We start from the raw sequence: 25,104 nt of genomic DNA, 5'->3' as shown, positions 1-25,104 counted from the left end.
TTTTTATTTTGAAATTATTACAGACTCATCAGAAGTTCAATAATAATAATAGTAATAGTCATAAAACACAGGGGGTGTCCCGAGCCCTCTGCCCTGCTTCCCCCGGTGGTGGCATCTGATAACTGGCATACGATAAGCAAAAGCAGAAACTTGGCACCGATGAAACACGGTTAACTAGGCTGCAGCCCCTACTGCATTTGCAGACGTGAGTGAATGCAATGGTTTGCATTTACAGGGCGGTGTCTCCGTGCTGAGCCACCTCCCAGGGCCGATCCCTGGGGGTGACATTGGTGTCGGTTTGATCGGGAGGCAGGGAGGGCAGGAGGCAGGCAGAGGGTTGGGAGAGAGAAGCAGACACACAAGCAGCAGTCTCCCCTCAGGTCACAAGTGTTATCGCACCGTGTGGCTCAGACACAGTGAAGCTTGGCCCAGCTGCTTCTGTGAACCAGCCACGGCGTGGCACACAGATCCGGGGGGATCTCGGCACGCACCCACTGACCCCCACGCCCCCTCTCTTGGCTTATCTGGTTTGAATCGTGGCCTCCCAAAAAACACGTGTGTGTCCAGCCCCCAGAACCTGTGAATGTGACCTTGTTTGGGAAAAAAAGGCCTTTGTAGATATAATTAAATTAAAGACCTTGAGATGAGATCATCTTGGGTTAGCCTCGTGGGCCTTGAATCCAGTGACACGTATCCGTACAGGAGAGAAAAGCACAGAGGTAGGAACAGAAGGCCTCCAAACAAAGGCAGGGATAGAGGGGGGCATCCACGAGGAACATCGGGGGCCCCCGAAGCTGCAAGAGACAGTGAAAGATTCTTCCCTACAGCCTCCAGGGAGGCACAGCCTTGGGGCACCTTGCTTCCACACTTTCGGCCTCCGGAACCGGGACAGAATACATTTCAGGTGCTTGAAGCCACGAGGTTTGTTGTCATTTGTCACGGCAGCCCAGGAAACTAACATGTCTGTGATACAAATGAGCCTTCGCCTTCCCCAAGCAGGCAGACGGACGTTATCCGGTTGCTGTCTTACCTGGGCAGGAACTCCCATCCCAGCTTCCCAACAAGGAAACAGAGGCACAGAACAGCCCTCCTGCTCACCCGAGGAGACACAGCTGCCTACTGGTTGTGCTGTGGCCCAAACCCATCTCTGGCTCACTCCCAAGCCCACCATCCTCGCTGAGGTCTTTGAGGGCCTCGTGGACGGACAGCCAGTTGCCTGTTGGAACACGTTTTTCTTCTAAAGCTTTGACCTCTCTATTTAAAAATAAAAAGAGCAAACTAACAGGTCTGAGGAACCCGGAGAAGGACATGTGCTGAGTTATCCGCTCGCTCGCTGTGCTTCCAGCTCAGGTGAGAGGAGAGAGGCCTTGCCAAGGAGGAGAGTGTGTGGGTGCCCGGCCCCCCAGGCCGTGGGAAAGGAAGGGGGAGCCTGGGTTGTCTCACACAATGCCCGCTGGCTTCCGCTGCAGCTGTGGGCAGCTGCTCTCTCCCGAAGGACCCCCGAAGGACCCTCTGAAAGCCAAGTTCTAAGCCAGCCAGTCCCCTCCGTGCCAAAGACCAAGTTGGCCAAATTATTCTTGCAGCCCCGTCCTGGCCTGTGGGAACCTGTTCTCCTTGCCCATTTTCCCTTGGAGTCCAAAGACGTTATTGTTTCGTGTGTGTGTGTGTGTGTGTGTGTGTGTGTGTGTGTGTTTGGAGAAGGTATTACATATACATAAGAGAAGGAAAAAACAGTTCAGAAAGAGCAAACAGGAAACATTTCCTTCCCACCCAAGACAACTGAATTCTCCTCCCCCAGAGAATAACCATAACTAGTCTCTTGGGTTAGCCAGGTCTCTATGCAAGCAGGTACAACTAAACACATCCTTCTTTTCTTCAAGAGAGAGGATCCTATCTGTGTCGTCCCACACCTCTTTCCATTTGATGTAACTTCAGGACTTTCCCACGCCGCACATTCTCGCTAACAACTTCCATAGTATTCTCTTGCATAAACAAACCATAATTTCCGGAACCTGCCTCTGCACAACAACACTGGGGGTATTTCCAATATTTTCTTGCTATAAACAGTGCTGGTCCACGTACCTTCACACATATGTAAGAGTGTATCTGTAGGATCCATTTCTCGAAGAGGAACGTTGCCTCGATGGGTCCATGCGTTTTAAAATTTAACCGATACTCTGACACTGCCCTTCCAAAGGGGTTTGATGAATGTATACACCCAGCCAGGAGTATCTGTTTCCTTGGGGTTTGTTCCATAATGTTGTGTTATCAGGTTATTGTCCTTTGCAAATCAGATAAGTAACGACAAGCACGAGTGCTACCAAGGAGCTAGAAGTATGATAGGAATGTGCACATATGTGTGCATAGGTAAAACTATACACTTAAAATTAGTGTGTTTACAGTGCTTTAGTGTATGCATGTTATACCTCAATAAAAAAGAAAAGAAAACAATGTGAAAAAAAGCAGGATGCCAAGATTAAAGAATATCCTTCTTCAATAGGGAGGTCTTGAAATGCCTTCCTGAAAACCTAAGGATGATGAGGCTCCCACACGGGGGTCACACATGTGAAAGAGGGTATCAGACATAAGGAAGAGTGTAGTCAAAGGACAGGGAAGGAGCCTGACTTGTTTGAGGAAGTGAAAACAGCAAGCTAGGGAGACTGGTCCCAGATGAGGTTCAAGAGGTTATCAGGGGCCAGATCAAACAAGGTCTCTTAGGCAAGAAGTTTGGGTTCGTTTTCTCATTGCAATGGGAAGCCATTGAAGGAGTTGAAGCATGTGAATGGCACAATCCATTCTATATTTAAAGAAAAAAGAATTGCGTGGCTACAGGAGAGAGAGTGGATTTTAGGTAAGCAGAAATGGAAGTGAGGAAACCATGTAGATGGCTACTGCCTTCAAGATGAGATGTGGTGGTGGCTTGGACCAAGGAGGTGATGAAAATGGAGGGAAGAGGGTGGATGGCAGGCATAAATAAGAGGAATGATCTGTGGGACATCTGTACAGGTAATCCATAGAGTGAAGTATTCATGGGGGGAGGGGAGAGAGGTGCAACCCAAATACACTGCTAGCTTTCTGACCAAGTGGATGGGTCATGGCACCATGTTGCCAAACTGGAGAAGGCTTAGGCAGGTCTTGGTTGGGACCATGGGGAGAAGAATTAAAAGTCTGGTCTTGATCATATTAAATTGTAGGTTGTCTAGCAGGCAAGAGACATCAAACAGGAATCATCCAGGAGGGAGTCCTTGAGGATTGTGAAATGTCTTCCTGCACACACAATTGCACATAGACCCAAACCACCATCACTCCTGCCTTAAGCTAAAACCTCAGGATTTGTGGGCACTGTCCTTTTTTGTAGCTAAGGCATCAGACACTTCCGTTTCATAGGCATAGCCCTTCTCTCCATGTTTTGACTCTAGCTCTTCAAGGGTAGAGACTGAGTATTAAGCCTCCTAAAACCCCAGGTCCATAGAACATGCTCCCAAAATGGGTATGTGGCTGACCTGAGGGTTCTTCACAGATTTAGTTCAAGGAATCTCAGAAGATAGCCATAAGCTGAGCTCAGATCATAATCTAATAGGGGCAACATGGACGTGGCCATTGTCAAGAGGAGAGAAGAAAGTCATCTCAAGCAACAGAGCCCACTGGAATCAGAAAACCCCAGTGGCATTGCTTCCAGTATCCAGATGACCATACCCAGAAGCATGGTCAAAGGTGATGGGCCAGGTGCCACCTTCACCAAATGGAAAATTTAGAAGGTTCGTGCAGTTTCACAGAAGGCCTGTCCCATCTCTTGGGCCAGACCACACCAGCACCCCATCAAATGCATGTCAACTATACCATCAGGAAAGTCAATAAGTTTCCTGAATAAGATTTCTTTTGTCCATCCCCACAACTAGCCATTACCTTCATTACCTATCCCCCACCACCTCCAAATTTAGTCCTTCCAACCCACCCCCTGCACACAGATCTGATCTTCTGCCTCCGTCCTTACCCAGCCACGCATGGGGTTTTACAATCTGGCCTCTGCCAAATTTTCCACTACCTTTTCCATCCTTAACAACTTGAGTTCCAGACTCAGATTTCTTCCTGTTCCCTAAACATTCCAGGCCCCACAACCTTGTTTCTTGGCTCTTTCCTTGAAGAGGTTAGTCCTTATTTTTAAAAATATATATATATATATGAATATTTTTATGCATAATATTTATGAACATTTATATTCATATGTATATATATATATATATATATATATATATATATGAAGATGCTAATCCTTATCAGTACACAGGGGAATATAAATTAAATTAAAATAGGATAGTCTTTTCTATCTATAAATTGGTAAACATTTAAAAAGATTTAGTATAACCAGTAGTGAAAGAGGGGAAATCTTCTGTGCATTACTCTGCTGGTAATAACATATCAACATTTAGAAGGCAGATGTGCTTTGAGCCCTGCCATAAAACTTCCAGAACCTTCTCCCATTAAAGTACTCAGACAAATATAAGTATAAAGCATGTTTACTGCAGCCTTATTTGTCATAGAAAAACTAGGAGACAGTTTAAATGTCACCCTCCCACCCATCTCCCCCCCTCCAAAAAAAAAAAAAAAAAAAACAAGAACAGACAAGTCACTTACGGCACATCCAAATTGTTGACTTCTATGAAGTTGTTAAAAAGAATGAAGTAGATTTGTATGGACTGATTTGGAAAGATGAGCATTCTATATTGTTAATGCCAAGAAGAGGTTGTAAAACAGGATAACATGATCCCAGTTTTGGCAAAAAACTAAGAGAGGAATAAAGAGAGAGATCTGGTATACACATCATTTCTGCTGATGATAGTTTCCCCTGGGCGGTAGGAATGGGGAGTCACAAGCAAACTGGAAAGATTTTCCCTTTGTATGCTGCTATATGATTCGCATGTTTTTCCACAGGCACACACTCCTTTTGAAATTAAAAGAAGATATATAGATACATATATATATATGATATTATATATAATACATGTATATAAATATATATGATATTATATATAATTACATATATAAATATATATGATATTATATATAATACATATATATAAATATGTATTATATATATACATAATACATATATATGTATAATATATAATATATATATAATATCATATATATTTATATATATGTATTATATATAATACATATATATAAATATATATTAAAAAATAATTAATGAAAATATTTAAAGGGCTCCAGGGCAAAGAGCAGCAAAGATTGCTCGCTGATAGCTCAGGAAGAGTCAAGTCTCAAAGAACACGTGAGATTGTTCTCCAAGATCTGGAAGAGGGTGATGTGGGGGTGGAGGGAGGGAGAGGAGGGCCATTCGCACTGGCCTCAATCCAAAGAAGCCTGCGAGCTGCAAGGGCACTTCCAAAGACATGTTTGTGCAAAGGAGCAGCAAGATGTCACAAGAACTGACTGAGATCAAAATGTGAGCAGCGTCTGGGCCCTTGTGAGGATCTCTCAGGGCTGCCGATCTCTCCTGGAACCCATCGTCTGGCCATCCCTTAGAGCTATCAGCTCTGCACCCGGTCCTACCGGAGCCAAACCTTGTCCCTGCACACGTGAGCTGGTGTAAGCATCTAACAGAAACAGAAGTCCATGGTGAGCACCTGGGGAGGGAAGTGACGCCAAAGAAAATGAAATGGAGCGAGCGCAGAGAACGGAGAGGGGCCTGGACCTCAAATCCACCCTTAGTCCGGCCCTAGATTCTCCTGCCCAAGTCCTAGCATGAGGGAGGGGTAAAGAATGGAAATGGCTGGGGTGCTAGTGGTATTCTGTGCCTTAATCTGGAAGCCGGTCACGTGGGTGTGGTCAGCTTGAGAAAAATCGGCAGCTGGACACCTAGGATATGTGCATGTTTATGTTATACTTCAATGGAAATTATTTATAAAATAAATAAAATAGAAAGAGATGTATCAATTGGAACACACAGAGAGAGAGAGAGAGAGAGAGAGAGAGAGACGACAGGACCAAGGAGGTAGGATTCTTCACAACCCAGGAGAACAAAAGGAGAGGAACTTCTTGTTTATTCAGAGTATCCTGAGGGTCCCAGTGTCAGGGGAGGCCACAGTGACGGCGGTGCCCTGGAGCCACATTTGGATTTACAGATGCAGCTGTAGAGACAGACGCAGACAGAGGTTTAGACACATGGGGGTTGTACTCATACAGTTCACGTTGGTAAAAAAAAGTTCTGAAAGGTCACATACTCAACTAAGGACAGTGGTTAGTTATCCCGAGTGAGTCATTTTCATGTTGTGCTTCGTTTATTTCCTCATCATTTGGTTACTTTTACAACAAACTCGTTTTAGAAATTACAGTCTTGTAAGGTATTTTCTCTTCCTTCTTGTTGACAGCCTTGTAGAGCCTTTAAAGTGTAGTATTGCCCCCATGACATTTTCTCTGACTTCTTGGTCCAGATCTTCTTGAGGCTGTCACCCTCCACCCAGACCACTTGTCCCAGAATCGCCTGGGGGATGGCCCGTATTCTTGGACTGCCCCTCCCAGATTTTCTGAGGTAGAATTCCTGGGGCCCATAAAGCGATATTTTAAGGTGATTCTGTGGTCCACCGTAGTTTGTTCATTTGGGGTCTGATGGAAAATTTCTCTCTTTTGGGGGTGCCCTAGCCTCCTTATTGCATTTGCCCCGTGGCCCAGGGTTTATTTTGGTCCCATATCTGTTTCTGCCACTAGACTGTGAGCCCCTGGAGAGAAACAATTACATCCAATTCAACTCCGTTCCCTCAGAGTCAGACACAGGACCACAACATGAGGCCATCAATAAATATGTGCTGAATGAATGAATCAATCAATCAATCAAACAAACAAACAAACAATCTCGATCATCACCCAACCATCCCCAGGATGAGACTTTCCCGGCGGGCCCAGTGCAGACACAGCTCTGGGCTTGGTTCACGTATGTTTCTGTCACTCTGAGAAACTGTCACCTGTCGTCTCATGCTGCTCTGGGTACAGACAAGCCAGACTTGGCAAGACAAATGGGGAAACCCCAAAAGCCAGTGGAGTCACCAGAGGAGTGACCCAGTTACCCAGATTATGGGACTCGGTTTCCATAAGTTGGGCTCTCTCTTCATCAACCTTAAAGGGACCGTGGCATAAACCGAAGACTTCTCAGTTCTCAAAGTGCAGGATCCCGAGACCAGCAAGGCCAACCTCCTAACGGTACAAAGCCTGCACCGTGGGGCCAGCGACCTGGCTTCAATTTCTGGCTCACTTTCTAACTGCAGGTTTGGGGCTGGCTCCACCAGAGGCCTCTGTTTGGAAAAGGAGAAATTTATAAAATGAGAAAAACAATACTTAACTTAAAGGGTTGTTGTGTCACATTAGATAATTCATGAAACAAATATTCATTAAGCCTCTACTGTGTTCCTGGCACTGTTCCAAGTGCTAAGGAGACAGCCACAAACAAAACAGGCAAAAAAAAAAAAAAAAATGTGGGGTGCCTGGTGGCTCAGTTAGTTGAGTGTCCGACCCTTGATTTCGGCTCAAGTCATGACCTCAAGGTTGGTAAGTTCGAGCCTACATCAGGCTCTGGCGCTGGGATTCTCTCTCTCTCTCTCTTTCCCACTCCCCTGCTCATGCATTCTCTTGCTCTCTCTCAAAATAAATAAATAAACTTTTTTAAAAATCCCCTGTCCTTGAGGGGGTTAATTCCTGTGAAGCTGAGTCCCTAGCCCAAAATAACTTCTCCGGAAGGTCGCAGGAGACCTCAGCTCCTGGAGCTAAGAATCAAGACACCAGAGAAGAGGCTAGCAAAGGTCACCCCCAAGATCCTTGGCAACGGCCAACGGGGTAATGTCAATGTCTGATAAATAGAAACTTTAGAATGTGCAACTCTCGGGGCGTCTGGGTGGCTCAGTCAGTTAAGTGTCCAGCTTCAGCTCAGGTCATGATCTCACAGTTGGTGGGTTCGAGCCCCATATCAGGCTCTCTGCTGTCAGCACAGAGCCACTTTGGATCCTCTGTCTCTCTCTCTCTCTCTCTCTCTCTCTCTCTCCCTGTCCTCCCCTGCTCTCTCTCTCTCTCTCTCTCTCTGTGTCTCAAAAATAAACATTAAAAAAATTTTTTTTTAGCGTGCAACTGTCTTCTGCTCGGCTCACTCTGGTGGCTCACAGAGGCGGTGCCTCTTAGGGCCCCGGAGAAACAGGAGCTGTGTAAACTGAACACCGGGAGAGAATCAGATGCCAGAATGTGCCCAAGCCGCAGCCGTGCGGGTTCAGCGAACCCCCCTGGCTCCGCTTCTTGGAAATAAGTATCTCCCTTTTGCCAGAAGAAAATAAACTCAAACAGGAAAGCGCTTCCTGATTCAGTGTGTAACTCAGGGCCTTGGAGTGGCGAGTGGGTCTGATTATGTGACCGTGGCTTTCCACGCACCCCAGCACGTGCGGGAAGAAGCAGGGGCTCCCGGAAGAGAGCAAGGCCTGTGTTTGCCCCTGTGGACGGCTGTGTTCGGTCACGTGTACATATGTTCACGTGTGCCTCTGCGTGCTTGTACACACACGCGCGGGTGTGTGCGCTCACATGTAGGTTTGTGAGCATTTGTGCCTCTGTGTGCCTTTGCCTGGACTTCTGAGGATCTGTTTCTGTGACGTCTATGTGCGTTCCCGTGAGTGTGGCCGTGGGCACCTTCATGCGTGTGTGTCTGTGCTTGAGGGAGGAGCTGGGGGAGGAGGGACCACAGAGATTCGAGGAGAGGGTGGGGTTCAGAGCCTGCCGGGAAGTGGGGATATGTGCCCGGCAGGGACTTGAAACGTTCCTGTCACTGCCAGGGATGTGGTGAGGAAACAGACCCACAGAGTGTCCCGCCAGGGGTTCCAGAAAGGGCATTCGGGCTCTCTCAGGTCGGGTGGTTGCTCCGGCCTCAGGGAATGAGGCAGCCTCCTGGGGGTACAAAAGCCCAGGGAGGCCTCCGAGGGGCTGTCTGTGGCCCCACCCAGGGGACCCGGCCCCGCCAGTCACCAAGACAAGGACTCACAGTTGGAAAAGTCACGACACTGCCTGTCAGCCCCTGACTGTGGGAATGGAGACTCTCTGATAGGGGAACTGAGACCACCCCCAGCTCCCGGGCACTGATGAGGGCGCCCAGGGAAAGAACGAGCACTCTAACCCGGCCTGTGCCCCGGGGCCCTGGTGGCTGGCCATCAGCAGGGAAGCCATGGTGATGACATTGCAGGACCCTGCAAACCACCCAGGGGAGCTGCACCCAGGCCTGAGAGACAAGAAGAAGCTATTCCTGTAGGAATTGCAATGCCGGGGGCGGGGGGCACCATCCACCGAGGAAAAACAGCTGCCAGGGAAAGAGCCTCTTGAGAGTCATGGCGTGGGGATGATCGAGGACAGAGACAGGATCAGTGCTAAGGGGACCGAGAGGTGAGAAAGAACATCCCCCCAGAGAAGGTGCAGGTGGCCGGGACCCTCCCATCTAAGGAAGAGGGCAGAATTTAGAGCAGAGAACACATTTCCACTCAGTTGGAGGCAAGGGGCCTGTGACTGCCACCGAGCTGGGAAAGCCTGCAGAGCAGTTCACGAGGACAGTCGCCCCGTGTCCCCAGCTGCATGTGTTCTGGGGGCTAAGCGGCCCCCAGGCTGTGGCTTCCTCGGATCAGTTTCTTCTGAGAACCTTCCTGAGCCTCCAGCACCTGCTCCCCAGCCAAGCCTGTGAGCTTCGTGAGGAGGAAGGGTCTGCCCACCTTGGGTCCCTAAGCTCAAGCATGTAGAACGAGGCCCAGTCCTGAGACAGATGGCTGTCTAACCCCGCCCTGGGATTTTCTGACGGGACTCAGCCTTGGTGTCTATTTTCAAGCTGTCAAGGTGAGTATGTAAAGAGCTGGACACCTGCCCACCTGCAGAGAGGGGCACTCGGTGAGGATAGGGTAAGGACGGGAGCCGTGACTTTTCCGGGAACACTCAGACCACACGAGCCAGCTGAAGCCCACTGAGCTGACCCCTCCCCTGCCGACCCAGCCCTCCTGCCAATGCTGTGACCCATCCTCGACCAAGATACCCCTTTCCCTCTGACGGACCGATTCTGTTTTAGGGCCCGGGAAGCCCCTGACGTGTCTGCCTTGGATTCACAGCTTAGATAGAATTGGAACTCAAGCCTTGACCGTAGATGGTCCGGTGCTTCTGTTTCTCCTCTATGGGCGTCCTTTCAGGAAACACCTTAGAGAGCCAGATGCTAGGCACATGGTCATCTTACTCTCACTGCATCCCAATTCCTGTCTCCAGGAAAAGAGAGAGAGAGAGAGAGAGACCGCTGTGCCCTGGCACTGAGACCGGCGAAGGGTAGTGAGCATGAATTATGTAACACACAAGCGATAGAGATAAGGGTGGAATGGGGAAAATCATAACCCTATTAATAATGGAAGTGCAGTTTGTAAACTCTCCACCAGGAATAATTTGCATTGCAATATAAACAGGGAGTCTAACACAGAGCAGCTGGCAATGGCACTTCGGTAAAATGTAAAAGCCACCATTTCAAACATTAAAAGTCATTATTAAATTATAAGAATTTGTTCAGCACAACGTACGAGGAGAGGGCATGTGCTCTGACTCCATCTGAGCGCAGGGTCAGCCCTGCCTCCCCGCGTCTGCCGGGAGCGTGAACCAAGGGCTTGGGTCCTTGGGACCCTGGTGGTTATCATTACCATTAGGACCTGCTGCTGGGGTTAGGGCTCTCTGTGCACACCATTCGGAGCATGCTGCATGTTATCATTCATTAATTCTTTTTTTTTTTTTTTTTGTATGTATGGGTCTTATTTATACAAAATACATACGTATTTTACTGAGGCATGAAGCTGATTCATATTGGACTTAAACTCACATTGTCTTAAAATGTGCCAGATGAACACTGTCATCGTGTAACAAAATACACAGGTAAACGGGGAACTACAGCTAACCAGCGAGCGGCAAGTCCCCTACGAAAGAAAGCACGTTATTATAGAATGCAAAGCCAGATTAAGACGCAATTTAACCCAAAACAGTCTACGTAAACGAAATAGATTAATCCTTTAAAAGGAAACCTGCTATGTAACTACACTTTTATGTTTTTAATGCAATTTATTGTCAAATTGGCTAACATACAGCGTGTAAAGAGTGCTGTTGGTTTGCCGGGTAGGTCCTCGTGGGTCATGGCTTCCATGCAACCCCCAGTGCTCATCCCAGGCCGCTATGGCATCTCCGTTTGGAAAACGAGAAAACTGAGGCCCGTGGGGGTTAAATGGCTCGTGTGGGGCCGCGTCGTTGGTACGTCGGGAGTGTTGTGGTGCAGGCACTCTAAGCGATGAGTCATGGGCATCTACCCCCAAAACCAAGAGCTCACCGTTTACACTGTATGTTAGTCAACTTGACAATAAATTATATCAAAAATAAATAGATAGATAGATAAAATTAATAAAATTAAAACAAACAGACACTCTGATCTCTGAGCCGACCCTCCGGTGCCCCAATAGCTCTCTGTAGCTACTCGGGTACCTCTCAAACAGGGCTGGCAGGATGGACAATTGGAACTGTCCTTTTCAAATATAATTTGGCAGCGCGTTAGGAGCTTGGTCAAGCTTTGATCAAGGTGTTCTCCATTCCTCGGAATCTCTCTGAAAAAAAAAACAACCTGATATCATTCTGATCTTTATTAGCTATTAAGGGATGTCACGACTATTAGCTATGTGTCTATAAAATCTATGGGTAGAGAGGTAATTTTTACTTCTGGGTTATCGTGTGGAAAATGTGGAAACAACTCAAATGTCCGATAATCGTTGAAAAGAGGCACAAGCGATGGTGAACTGCTATGCATCCAAAAGGGGGGAAGTTGATAAAGAATTTGTAATAACATGGTGGGGGGGGGGGGCCGGCGCCTGGGTGGCTCAGTCGGTTGAGCGTCCGACTTTGGCTCAGGTCACGATCTCACGGTTCGTGAGTTCGAGCCCTGCATCAGGCTCTCTGATCTCAGCGCAGAGCCCGCTTCAGATCCTCTGTCCCCCTCTCTCTCCACCCCTCCCCTGCTCATGCTCTTTCTCTCAAAAATGAACAAACATTTTTTAAAAAGAAAAGAAAGAATGTGTAATAACATGGAAAATGCACCTGGTAAGTGAAACAAGCGAGATATAAAAGGTTAGACTCACTATGAACCCACCTGGGTAAAACAATACATAGGAAAACATGGGAATGTTCCCATGTGGTTAATAATCCTCATTCCTTTATGTCGAAAACATGGGAAGTTGCCTTTTCTCATTTCTGTACTTCCAAGCTATTTACAACAAGCATGTTACTTTTCGAACAGAAAAACTATGCAGACAAATACATGTGTGTACATACGTGTTGTGGTACTTATGAGCATATGGACATTTGAAGGAGCCCTCACCGTCTCACCAACTGTAGACACAAAACAGAATGGGAACAGCCCTCTGTGTCCCCACCTTGTCGTCTCCCTCCCACAAAAATCCCTTGGTTCCCGCCATGCCAGGAGTTTCTCCCCCTCTGTGATCAGCTCTCTCACTAACCTGCTGGCTCAGAGCCTCCCGGGCCAGAGGATCGCACGCTGTCCTCCACACAGGTGGGCAGTGCTCCACCTCTCGGGGCATCACCAGCAGGAGAGCACCTGCCATCGTGTGTCCGCAGAGCTGGAATTTGACAGCCCATGCTTACCACCGGGCAAGCAGTGCAAACAGCTGGAGCTGGCTGTGCCCGCCCCCGGGGTCAAAGGCACTAGCCTGAGAGGTGGTGCCAGCCGGGCACTGCCCACCTGGCCCGCCTGGCCGTGGGACGTCCGGTGAGTCCCCCAAGCTCCCTGCGCTGCGGTTGCCCCACCTATAAAATGAGGCATTTTGGAACACGTTAAAGCCCTTTTCCTGCCATAAGCCTGTATAAACATAACCTCGTGTAATTGTGAGCCTAATCTCAATGTGAAATATTTTAATGCGGTTCCAGAGCGTTCTGATGCGTGGTAACGTGGGGCACAGCTGCCCGGGCCAGTTCGGTGGCTGGCTGCAGACCCCGTGAGGGCAGCTGAGCCAGAGCAAGACGGCACAACAGGGTGAGACTGTCGGGAGCCTCGAGCAGGGCGGCCGGGCTCTCGGCCCCCGCACCGGCCAAACTGTTGCCACCTGGAGCCGACCTCTGTTGATGTCCCCGCCCAACGTCCTGGGAGAAAGGGAAATTCTAGCAATGGGCGGTCAGGCTTCCCTTTGCTGGATGGTGGATTGGCTCTCCGAGAAGCAGTGTGCCACAGGCCTGGGGACCTAGGAGCCCCCAAATGGCCAGGAGGGCTCAGAGGCTCTGAGCCCAGGTTGGGGGGCTGGGGGTGCTGGCAGCCGACCGCACTCCCCCACTGTCCTCAGCACATTATTGACATTCCAGAGGGGAGAGGCAGAGAATTAATTTCATGCTGACTGCCTCCCCCCACAGCCATACCTCCCCTGCCCACACAATCCCCAGCCAAGTCCAAATGAGGGTCTGCGTCTTACACGAAGACAAATGATCACAATTAGGAAAAATGCTTCGGGGCCCCCGCATTCCATTCCTCTCCAGCATCCCAGTGAGGCTGTGTCCCCAAGGGCCGGGCACGGTGCATGCAGTCGGTGCTCAGTAAATGCCCGTTGGCTCGGAGCCACGTGGGTGTTCTCTTAGCTCTTCTTCCCTGAGCCTCAACCAAAAGAACCTCCTTCCTTCCACTCCTGACTCCTACCCCTTGTGAATTCACCCCATCCTTTTTAATCCTGTTTGTCAGATCCTAAACGATCGTAAGAAAAATTGGAGATTTTAAAGGTTTTTCTCATCGCTTAACATCAGTCATTCAAATAACTACCTTCGCTGGCTGGCTTCAGAAGGATAAAAGCACAGCCTTTGTGTTTAAGAGCTTTAATACCTGCATTAGAGAGAAAAAGAAATGATAAGGAGTTGTATGGAAAGGATCGAGGGAAAAGAAGTATTTACCAAGCGTCCACAATGTCCCAACACTGTGCCTTGCGTATTATTTCATTTATCCGTAATCATAAGCTCATGAAGGAAGCATCATTGTCCCCCTGTCACATATAAGGAAACTGAGGCTCAGAGAATTGATGTCACTTACCAAGTATAGATTTCCTTCTCTTTGCCTGGCAATGAGTAAGCTGGACCTTGGACCGGGGTAGTCTAGAGCCTTGCTACTCAAACTGCAGTCCATGCACCCGGTACTGGCATCATCTGGGAGCTTGTCAGAAATGCACAATCTCAGGGGCACCTGGGTGGCTCAGTCGGTTAAGCGTCCGACTTCAGCTCAGGTCATGATCTCACAGTTTGTGAGTTCGAGCCCTGCATCGGGCTGTGTGCCGACGGCTCAGAGGGAGCCTGGAGTCTGCTTCGGATTCTGTGTCTCCCCCTCCCTGCCCCTCCCCGGTTCTCTCTCTCTCTCTCTCTCTCTCTCTCTCTCTCTCTCAAAAATAAATAAACATTAAAAAAAATGCAGAGTCTCAGTCCCATCCTAAACATATTGAATCAGAATCTGCAATTTAAGACACCCTTGGGTGCTCATTTGGAGAAGCCCTGATACAGAGCATGGCTTTCCATCTTCAGAGTGCATTCGTGTCCCCTGGAGGTAACCCCGGTCCAGAGTTTCTGACTCTGACTCTAGCGTAGGACCCTGAGAATCTGCACTTCTAGCTAATGCTAGCTGTGGCTGCCACTCTGGAACCAGGGATCGCATTTTGAGAAGCCAGATCCAGAAACATCCCTAGCAGCTCCAGCCACCACCCTTTCTTCCATGCATTTGACAGGCATGTGTTGAGGTCCTGTTATGTCCCACTTGGCATCCCTGAGAAGCCACTGGGGGTTCAGGCACGAGAGAGAGTCCCGGCTCCAGTTCCAACATAGGAGACAGATGGGACAGCAACCAAGCATAGATCGTCCCTATGCGCCAATGGAAGCTGGGTGCTACTGAAACACGAAGGAGGAAGGTGCCAGGGGGGTCTGGGGCTGAGTAGAGGACAGGTTTGCATGTAGGTCACAAATAAGCTGGAGGGTCTCTTTCTTGGAGTCCTTGAGAGGGTAGGGTTGTTTTGCCCCCGGGCGTTACAAACTCAGTGCTCATGGGATTACTCAAGGGCCTCCAAAAATATGAGGACTTTGCAAAATATGGCTCCAACGGATCAGTAGAAAAAAAATGGCAACAAATAAATGTTCATGAAATGCCTGCAAAATACTCCAAATGGCGACTACTGAATGCAGCTCAATTTACATGCTTAATTTGAGATGTGAGTGCGTTTTGAAATGTTTTTGATGATGCAGGATGGAACCTCCAAAAGCTGGGGACCCTCAAACCTCCGAATACCCTCGGCCTGTCCTGCAGGAGGGAGAGAGTGCATGCTATTAACTCCCTGCTTACCGGCACCTCCCCTCCTGCTGCCTGGCCTGTGAAGGTCTCCCACTGGCGGTGTCCCAGGGGCTCACGGTGGCAGGAGGCCTGGGGGACTTCCTCACAGCTGCCTTTGGCAGTCTCCTTCTGCTTGCAGTCCAGCCGTACTCGTGACGGATGCTGTTTGTCACTCGTCACCCAGGGGTCGTGGAGAAAGCTTGCCCAGGTGCCTGTCACAATCCAGGGACAACCATAGGTGCTGACACCTTGTCACAGCATCACCCCGATCTGATTTTATTGGCCTTTACTTGTCACTGCCCACAGAGACGTGAGGAGACATTGGTGGCCAAGAAAGGGGGTCCCAGGAGCCCTGACTCACAGCCCTCTATCTGTGACAGGGAGGTAGTCACAGGAAAGCAGGGAAGTAAAGGCACAGCACTGAAAGCCCTGGGCTCCTGGGGCGATGAGGGCGACTGAGAGAGAAGGAAAGGTCAGGGAAGAAGGTCTGTCCGGATGAGGCACAGAATCGCCCAAATATCCCTGTTTTGGGAAATCAATTATAAAGAAATAATCAAGCACATGGCCAAAGGTTTCTGTCCCACAATGGGCATTTTGGTGCCATTTAGAAGAATAGAAATTTGCAGGGGCGCCTGGGTGGCTCAGTCAGTTCAAAGTCTGACTTCAGCTCAGGTCATGATCGCATGGTTCATGGGTTCGAGCCCCACATCGGGCTCTGTGCTGATAGTTCGGAGCCTGGAGCCTGCTTCGGATTCTGTGTCTCCCTCTTTCTCTGACCCTTCCCTGCACACGCTCTATCTCTCTCTCTCTCTCTCAAAAATAAAGAAACACTAAAAAAGCAAGCATAGAAATTTGGAAATGCCATCAGTGAATGGGCCACCTTGGGCCAGAGGCTAGCTCTACGAGTCTCAGTTGTATCCTCTGTAAAATGGGGGAAACAACAACACTCAATTTATAGATTGGCTGCAAAGATTAAATGAGATAATGCATGGAATGTGCTTCATGCATTCACCGAGTAAAGGTTCACTACATAGCCACTGCTGACACTGTATTCAAAAATAATAAAAAATAAACAAATCAGTTACACAAAGGGTAGTGTGCCAAAGAGCGTGAAACACTGCGACCCAAGGTGGTTTTCTTTCCAAAAAGATTTACCGATAAGGGGGACAAACTTACGGTATAATGCACAAAATATTTCCCTGTCTTTTTCTGTATAAAAATGTGCATATTTTATAACGGAAGAGTGGACTTTATGTTTCTTATTGGAACTTCAGGGCTGCGAAGAGGCCATCTATGGCTGTTTCACTGCTGAGGGCAAGAAATCACAACTGAGGGCAGGAAGGGCCCAGGAAGTCAGGTGGAGGCAGGAAGCAGGAAGCAGGTTTTGCCTGAACAGCTGATTTCCACCTCGGACAAACGTTTTCTGGCTCTCCCACACTGATTTAGTCGTGTGTGTGTGTGTGTGTGTGTGTGTGTGTGTGTGCGTCTTACAGCACATGGATTCCCCAGTGCAGTATTTCCAATTGTTCTCCGCCACCCAGGGACTTGTTCAAAATGCAGCTTTCAACTCCTGCTGCCTGGCCAGAATCCCCTGGGAGTGAGGACAGGGAGTGTCCTGAACTCCGAATGTGAGACTGAGCCCACAAGGGATTTGTAGGCACAGCGCACAGAGTTTGGCAACTTTGCAGGAAGGGACCTTACCCTGTGCGCTTTCAGTCACCGGTGCCTGACACAGGACCCAGTTCATAAGAGGCTCAACAAAAGATTGTTCCATGAACAGATTAATCTATTAATCGGACGAATACATTCTCCCATCTTTGGGGAAAATTCACACATCCTGAGCTGTCCCGGATCGTTCAGTCCCCAAGGATGGGAACCCAGAATACCCTGTACCTGGCAGTGTCGACGTTCAATCATTTCTTGCGAAGCCAGACTCAGGGACCCCGGCGATGAGCCCCGGATGCAGGAGGATGAACACCCAGTGAGAGCATGGCCAAATCTCACCTTCACAGGAAAAGACCAAAGGAGAAAACAAAACAGGCAACTGTAGCCGCAGCCACCTGTCAAACGTGCGTGGTTCTCCAGCGTTGACAAGGTGCTTCGCCTCACTGGAGCTTTGCCACGACATGCTGGGGCGAGTCCCATTATCACAGATAAGAAAATAAAGCGCCTTCCCCAAGTGTCTTCAGCGACTCCTCGGCATCCCCAGGCCACATGAATCCGATTTCAGGATTCTTTGCTAATACAATGATGAAAGACTGTCATTCTCTTTTGCTTACTCTTTGCAGCCCAGACACAGGCAGGTCCAACCGCAGGAAGCAGCCAGCCAAATGTGTTGGCTGTGCCCCTCCAAGGATTTAAGCAACAAAAGATTATCTCACAGGTGCCTCTGATTCACCAGCTTTAAACAGCCTGACCAGTTCAGCTTGTTTGCACACAGATGCAAAAGCCACGAGGAAGCCCGAGTCCCCACACCGTGGATTTTGCTGTAAGTCCCAGTGTCCCAGAACGGTTCCCCTTACTTATCTGGAATTTCAAGATCGTGCAACGAACGTTAAGTTGCCAAGAAGATAAAGAATAATAACGGCAATGCCAGAGACAAAAGCAGAAAGAAAGACAATATTTTTCAAATGTTTTCCCAACTGTCATTTTAATAATGGCCTAACAACAGAGTATGCTAATTTGCCTCCACAGATACCTGTGAATGTAAATGCAAAACAAATAGTAATTAATGTCTTGGTGCGAAAATCAAGCAATTGGTATTAACTTTGCATCAGACCTGAGATTATGCACATTCAAAATCATGATCTGTTTTCAACAGCAACAGTGGCAATCACGAAGAGAAAACGGTGAGGGGAGGCTCTGGGGTTAATAGAATCCACAAAGCCACCCCGGTGTGACCTCTCCCAGCTTCCCTCCCAAACACACATGGAACATTCAGAGCTAAGAAGCACAATCAACCAAGTCTCAAGTTCTGAGCGGAAGTTTTACCAACTACCTCCGGGGAAGGGAACGGATAAAACCGAATCATTCTTGATGGGCGCATCTTGACTCTTGAAGCAAAGCGTCAAGGCTGATAGGCACAGTCAAACCCCAGTTCACAGGCAGAGACCCCAGATCTTTGCTGAAAACAGAAAACAGACACCCTGTCATGTGCTCAGAGAGCCTTCTACAGTCATCTTCCCTGAAATCACCAGGAAGGGTTTTCCAGTTCGGTTGAGGGACCATCATATGACTGCACAGGGGGGGAGGAAGGGGAAGGGGTCCGAGGTGGGATGTTAGGCAGACAAAATCATGAAAAGAGGCCAGGAAGTGACGCTTCTTAGAGGTCGTGAGCTTTCAGATATTATTTCTAGAAGAGGAAAGAGACAGACTATCTCAGAATGTCCAGAAATGAATTGTCAGAGAACCAGGGGGACAGAAGATCTCGGGACAGTCCAGCAAAGCACACTGGCGTCCGTGCATGCAGGAAAATAGAAATCCACCAGACCCGTGCCGTCCGTCCTCTATGGTAGGCACTAGCTCCCGGTGGCTGTTTTAATTTCCATTCATTTCAATTAAATAAAATGAAAGATTCCGCCCCTAAGCCCATGGACACATTCTCGGGGCTCAGTAGCCACATGTAGCTAGTGGCTGGCATATTAGACAACATAAGTAAGGAACATTTCCATTACTGCATAAAGTTCTAAAACACAGCTCTGATCTCGAGTCTAGGAACCTAAACTCCATGTGCTGGATGTCTTTCACTTACTCATCCTTCCCCCCTCTCTGCTGTGCCCCCAGGAGCCAGACCTGTATAGGAGGCAGTGAAAGAATCCTTTGTCCTCTGCTTTCTGGTTGACTTCAGCCATTGGGAGACCCCAGCATGGTACCTCAGGACAGGAGAGAAAGGTCAGGATATATGTTACTCTGGCTTCCTCCCTGCTGGTCACCGTGACTTCGATGCAGGTCTCTGTTGAAAGCCGCAACTCGTGCCAAGCGACTTTCCATACAGCTCTCCTCTCTCGGTTCTGGTTCCCTCCTCTCCTTTCCTGACACCTTCAGGACTAGGGTAGATAAGGGTGCCTCGCAGGTATTAAACTTGGGGTACTGCAACATCCCTTTTTATATCCCTGAACTCCTTCCACACCTTTGGAAATAGTCCCTTAATAAATATTTTATCAATAGCCAGAATGAGTATGTTATCCCTTTCCTGTGAGTACCCTGATGGTAAGCCCTGTTTGAACTTAAATCTGAGAGAATAACTTTATTAACATCTACAGAGGCAACGGGACCCGTACCCTTCTGGGGTCAAACAATGGAAAATCTGTCTTCACGTCACAATGATTCAACAGAGGAGAATAGTACAGGGGTTGGCAAACGTTTTCCCCAAAAAGGCCAGGAGCGATATTTTAGATTTTTGTGGGCCACACACTCCCTGTCATAATTACACTGCAGTGTGAAAAAAAAGCAGCCATACATAGACAAGATATGAATGAGTCAGTGTGGCTGTGTTCCAATAAAACTTTATTTACAAAAACAGGGAATGGGCCAGTTTGTGGCCCATGGACCATGGTTTACCCTATATTGCTCTGGCATGTTTCCCTAAAGGTACAGAGAAAAGAAATGCCTCTAAATTTGTTTACTAAAAAAAAATGGAAGATCTTAGAAAGTACATGTAATTTTTTTTTTCTCAATACATTGCAAGAAGGCAAGACTTCTAGAGGGGGAAAAGAGATTAAAAATGAGACAAAATACAAAATACATAGGCTGAGATGAAGAAAAGTCTGGCCAAGTTCCCAAATCAGGCAAAGAAACTATAAACGCACTTTTAGAATCACAGTTTACATTAGAAGGAACGAAGAGCAGAATTTATACTGCAGAAAACTGAGTTTCAGAGAAATAGTAACTTTGAAATATATCTTTTAAAATCTAGAGTTGAAAATAATGAGCAAACAGATGGCATATATGAAGAACAGAGAAAAGTCATCCAATTTACAAAAGGAAAAGAAGCACGTGTTCCTAAAAAAGTGTTCCCAAAAGTAATGACACTGAAACACCAATCAAATCTATAGAACATTCTCGAACTGAAAGAAATGGTCTAAAAATGCAAAACAAAATGATCTATGCTGCACGCAGCATAACTGATAAAAAAAAAAAAAAACCCACAGCTTAACATCAAGAAAAATAAATAAATTATAACTATCCCAGGCAGAAAACAAAACAAAGCAAAGCAAAAATAATAGAAGACACGTTGTTTGCAAATGAGTTTTTTTTTTTTTTTAAAAAAAGCAAAATCAGGGTGGGCTGACCTCAGAACTTGCCTCGATAAAAAATAGGGGCGCCTGGGTGGCTCGGTCAGTTGAGCGTCCGACTTCAGCTCAGGTCATGATCTCATGGTCCATGGGTTGGAGCCCCGCGTCAAGCTCTGTGCTGACAGCTCGGAGCCTAGAGCCTGCTTCAGATTCTGTGACTCCCTCTCTCTCTGCCCCTCCCCTTCTCTCTCTCTCTCTCTCTCTCTCAAAAAAAAAATAAATAAACGTTAAAAAAAATTTAATTGAAAATGAATACAGTGGCTTACAATGTGGGAAGATTAGATGTATTCACAGTGCGACCACATGTTAGAATATTATGCAACCATCGAAAGCAATGCAGAGCAGGTATTTTTAATGAGATGAGAAAATGTTTATGGTAAAATGTTAGAAATAAAGTCAGACCCTAAAAACACACAGAAAATGCATGGAGGTGCATTAACATAACTGTAATATTTTCTTCTACTGTTTCATCTACCTGTACACACAAGTAGAAAAATACTATGAGTGCCATCTAGAAGCCAGACATTTCACATCCTTTACTACCTTTATCGTAGTTTAATTTTGTCAAGAAATCTGATTTATGTTCACAGCTCAGTTAAGGACACTAATGTCAGAGAGGTCACAAGCTTATCCAAATCATGGGGTCAGCGGGTTAACCAAGATCCATTCAAAATCTAAAAGGGCATTTGTCCATGAGGATGGAGACTGAGCCCTGGGTGAAGGAAGGGACTGGGAGGGCTGGAGGGACATAAGTCCTGAGGACTAAGCCCTGGGGTTTGGGGAACTATTAACAATAGTAAGGCTGGCCACACGGGACAGGACTACGATTTCTTTTCCCAACACCGCCTTGAGATTTCCCCTTCAACGGTGACCATCAATGACCCATCTGCCTCTGGTCCTGATCCACCCCCCTTTATGCCTCTCCCTAGAACATGGAAGGGCCAACAAAATTTGATGAAACCCCCAGAGCTGGCCCAGTCCAATGAGTGATGTCTTAGCCATTTGTAGGGGTGTGAATTTAGCATTGTGACCTCCTTAGACCCCCTTGAGAATTGTGTGTCCTAAACTTACTTTTGCTCTAAGTAAGCAAAAGCCTAGGAAAAACACTAGTGTCCCCCGTTCCAAGAAAAGAGATCTGGAGCCAGCTACAGAGATCTTACACAGCTCTGAAAGGTCTGCTTCTTCTAATGGAACACTTTATAAAGTCAAATGTCTATGCTGGGCTTGATGACGGCCTTAAGTCCTTGGAGAGTTTTATAGACAGACTGACAAAGCAGTCAAAAAGGGAAAAAGAAATTAAAAAAAAAAAAAAAAAAAAACCTTCCCCCAAAGAGGGAACCAGTAGAGGAGGGAGATATTTGTTCTGGATTTTCAAGTTCCTCAAGGCACGAAGAGCCTTTGTTCTTCTGTTCATTCATTCATTCATTCACCCTACACACTGTTATACAGCACCAGGCACAATGTTAGACTCACAGGATGCTAAGGGGCAGAAGCAGTCTGGAAAGGGTCAGGGGAGCAGGAAAAAAAGAAAAAAGGAAAGGGAGTCTCATGACCTGATGGGCAGTTTAGAAGGCTTACTCTGTGACAGAAGCAAGTGGCAGAACTTTCTCACGTTGTGAAGCCATTTTTTTAAATAAAAACAAAACACATCCAAAGCAAATGTTATACACATACGTAAACATATAAAGACATGAATTGACGATTGTATTTATGATATGTGGCTGCCATCGGGGAAGGAAATAGAATTCAAACAATTAAAACATAGAGGTGCCTGAATGGCTCAATGGGTTGAGTATCCATCTTTGGCTCAGGTCATGATCTCATGGTTTGTGGGTTCGAGCCCCGAGTCAGGCTCTGTGCTGACAGCTCCAAGCCTAGAGCCTGCTTCGGATTCTGTGTCTCCCTCTCTCCCTGCCCTCCTCCCCCACTCGTGGTCTCTCTCTCTCTCTCTCTCTCAAAAATAAATAAACATTAAAAATCATAATAAAATAAAAAATAAAACATAGAGGACTTCACATTTATCTTTAAAAACATTATTCTGTAAAGGGAAGATTCAGAATAAACATGACGTGCAAAGAGCACATATCGAGGGACTACATTTATGTGAAGTTCAAAAGCAGGCAAACTACGAAGGGAAGGGGGCTGAGGGATGGGCAGAATTGGGCAAAGGGGAGCGAGAGGTCCAGGCTTCCGGTTCTGGAATGGATAAGTCGTGGGAATAAAAGACATAGCATAAGGAACATAGTCAATGACATTGTCATAGCGCTGCATCAGGACAGAGGGTGGCTGTGCATGTGGGGAACACAGCATAATGTGTAAACCTGTTGAGTCACTGCGTTGCATACCTGAAACGAATGTACTATTGTGTGTCAACTATATAGTTTTTTTTTAAATGCGACCAGGAAAAAAAAAAAAAAGAAAAGAAAAGGCAAAACAACCCATGCCATAGCCAGATGACGGCAGTTCCCTGTCGTGGGGGTGGGGGGTAAGGGAAGCAGAATGACCAGAGGAAGCGAAAGGAGAGGCTGGTAATGTCGTTTGTTTTCGTGGTGCTGGTTACATGACTGTGTCCACTTTGTGAGAATTCAACAGCTAGACAACTGTGGCCTGCATGTTTCCATGTGTACGCTGTGTTTTAATAAAGGATCATGATTATGAAGATAGATGATAGATAGATAGATAGATAGATAGATAGATAGATAAATGATAGATGATAGATAGATGATAGGGAAATAGATGACAGATAAAATATGGCAGAAGGCATTTGTTGATTTGAAATGGTAAATACGTAGATGTCAGCTGTAAGAGCTGTGCACTTTTCTATATTATTTTTTTACCTTTTTTTCTAATTATGTAAAATAATGAAAAACTAGAAAAGGCCACTCCAGCTGTACTATATAGGACGGTAGAGACTAGAGTCAGGCTGATGAGCCAGGAAGTGATTGCAGGAGCCGCACCGGAGACGAGAGGACCTGAGCCAGGAGAATAGTAGCAGGGGGTGGGGACAACAGGGTGGAAAGGAACCTACAACATTTGGTGACCACCGGCTGCCCCCCCCCCACACCCGGGTGCTCTGCAGACTATGAGCACTCCGTCTGCATGATCAACACCTCTGCTGCCTCAGCCATCCTGGAACATGAAGGAGCCCCTTCTTCTTTGTGGGGTGAGATGGGCAAGCCAGCGCTCACCGGCAAGCCCGCAAACGTCCACCTGTGGGGGGCGGGGAGGGTCCCTGTGGGCCCATGCACATCCCCCAGAAGGGCCTGTGAGCTGGAGACACTTCAAGCCCCTAGGCAGAGGGTTTCCCCTCCTCCTTCTCAGCATGGGCATGAGCACTTCTTCTCCCCAGCCTCACGACCCCACCCCCACCCCGTGGGAAGTAACATGCGCCATCTGATTGGTGTATGGAAGAGTCCAACCCTACCCCTCATTTCACAGACAGGATCGGGGCTCTGAATCGTGAGGGTCTCTACCCATCTCTTCCTCTCGCATTCTCAGTACAAAGGAGCCCGCTTCTCTGCATCCCGCCCCTGGCGTCCTACCTTCTCAGCCTGCAACCGGTTGAATAAACTCAACCAGCCCACCACGGAGGTCTGGGGAGAAGCAAACCCCCTTTTAGCCCAGTGGTCCCTGCGACAGATGATGCTCTTGTCCCTGATTCTTTACCCCTTCCCAAATCTGTGCCCTTTGTATGTGCCTTCGGTGTACTTCTCGCCGAAGACACAGTGTATTTCTCCGCCCCACCGAGCTCGGGCTGGTCCTCAGGATTTGTTTTGGCCAACAGAATGTGGACGAAAGTGACAGAGCGCCAGATCTAAGGCTTAGTGTTAGGTGGCAGCTTATGTTTCCGCTCACGTGCCATTGCCACGAGGTGAGCACACCCCAGCTGGCACGCTGGTTCATGGAGAAGGAGAGACACGTGAGGCAGAGCCGGACCCGACCGAAGCTTGGATTCAAGCCCCCCCGGGATCAACTGAGCCGTATACTAAGTGAGAATAGATGATTGTTGCTTTAAGATACGTTGTTCAGCCGTTTGTTACACAGCACATTGTAGCAAGAGCTGACTGATATGACCCGTCGTCCTTTGCTCTCCAGTTCATTGGAGAGAACGGCCACTCTGGACTATAATCTAATATTTTGTCCAGTTTGGCTGAATTCTGGTTAGTGTTTTTACTCTAATACCAGACCCATGGAGGGAAATTTCAGTAAATTGTAGGATTAAAGCACTAAGTCTAGAGTAATCATATGTCCCAGTGAGCCAGGAAGTCCTGATTTACACCTGTTATCACCCACACACACACACACACACGCACACACACACACACACACATGCATCATGATTTGGATGATTAAATTATACAGTCATCCTCCCTAAACCCAAAGAGACCCATCATGCACCATGGCCTCCCT

This window comes from Panthera leo, chromosome A3 (genome assembly GCF_018350215.1).
Source record: "Panthera leo isolate Ple1 chromosome A3, P.leo_Ple1_pat1.1, whole genome shotgun sequence".
Taxonomy (NCBI): domain Eukaryota; kingdom Metazoa; phylum Chordata; class Mammalia; order Carnivora; family Felidae; genus Panthera; species Panthera leo.
This window is presented reverse-complemented; position numbering follows the sequence as displayed.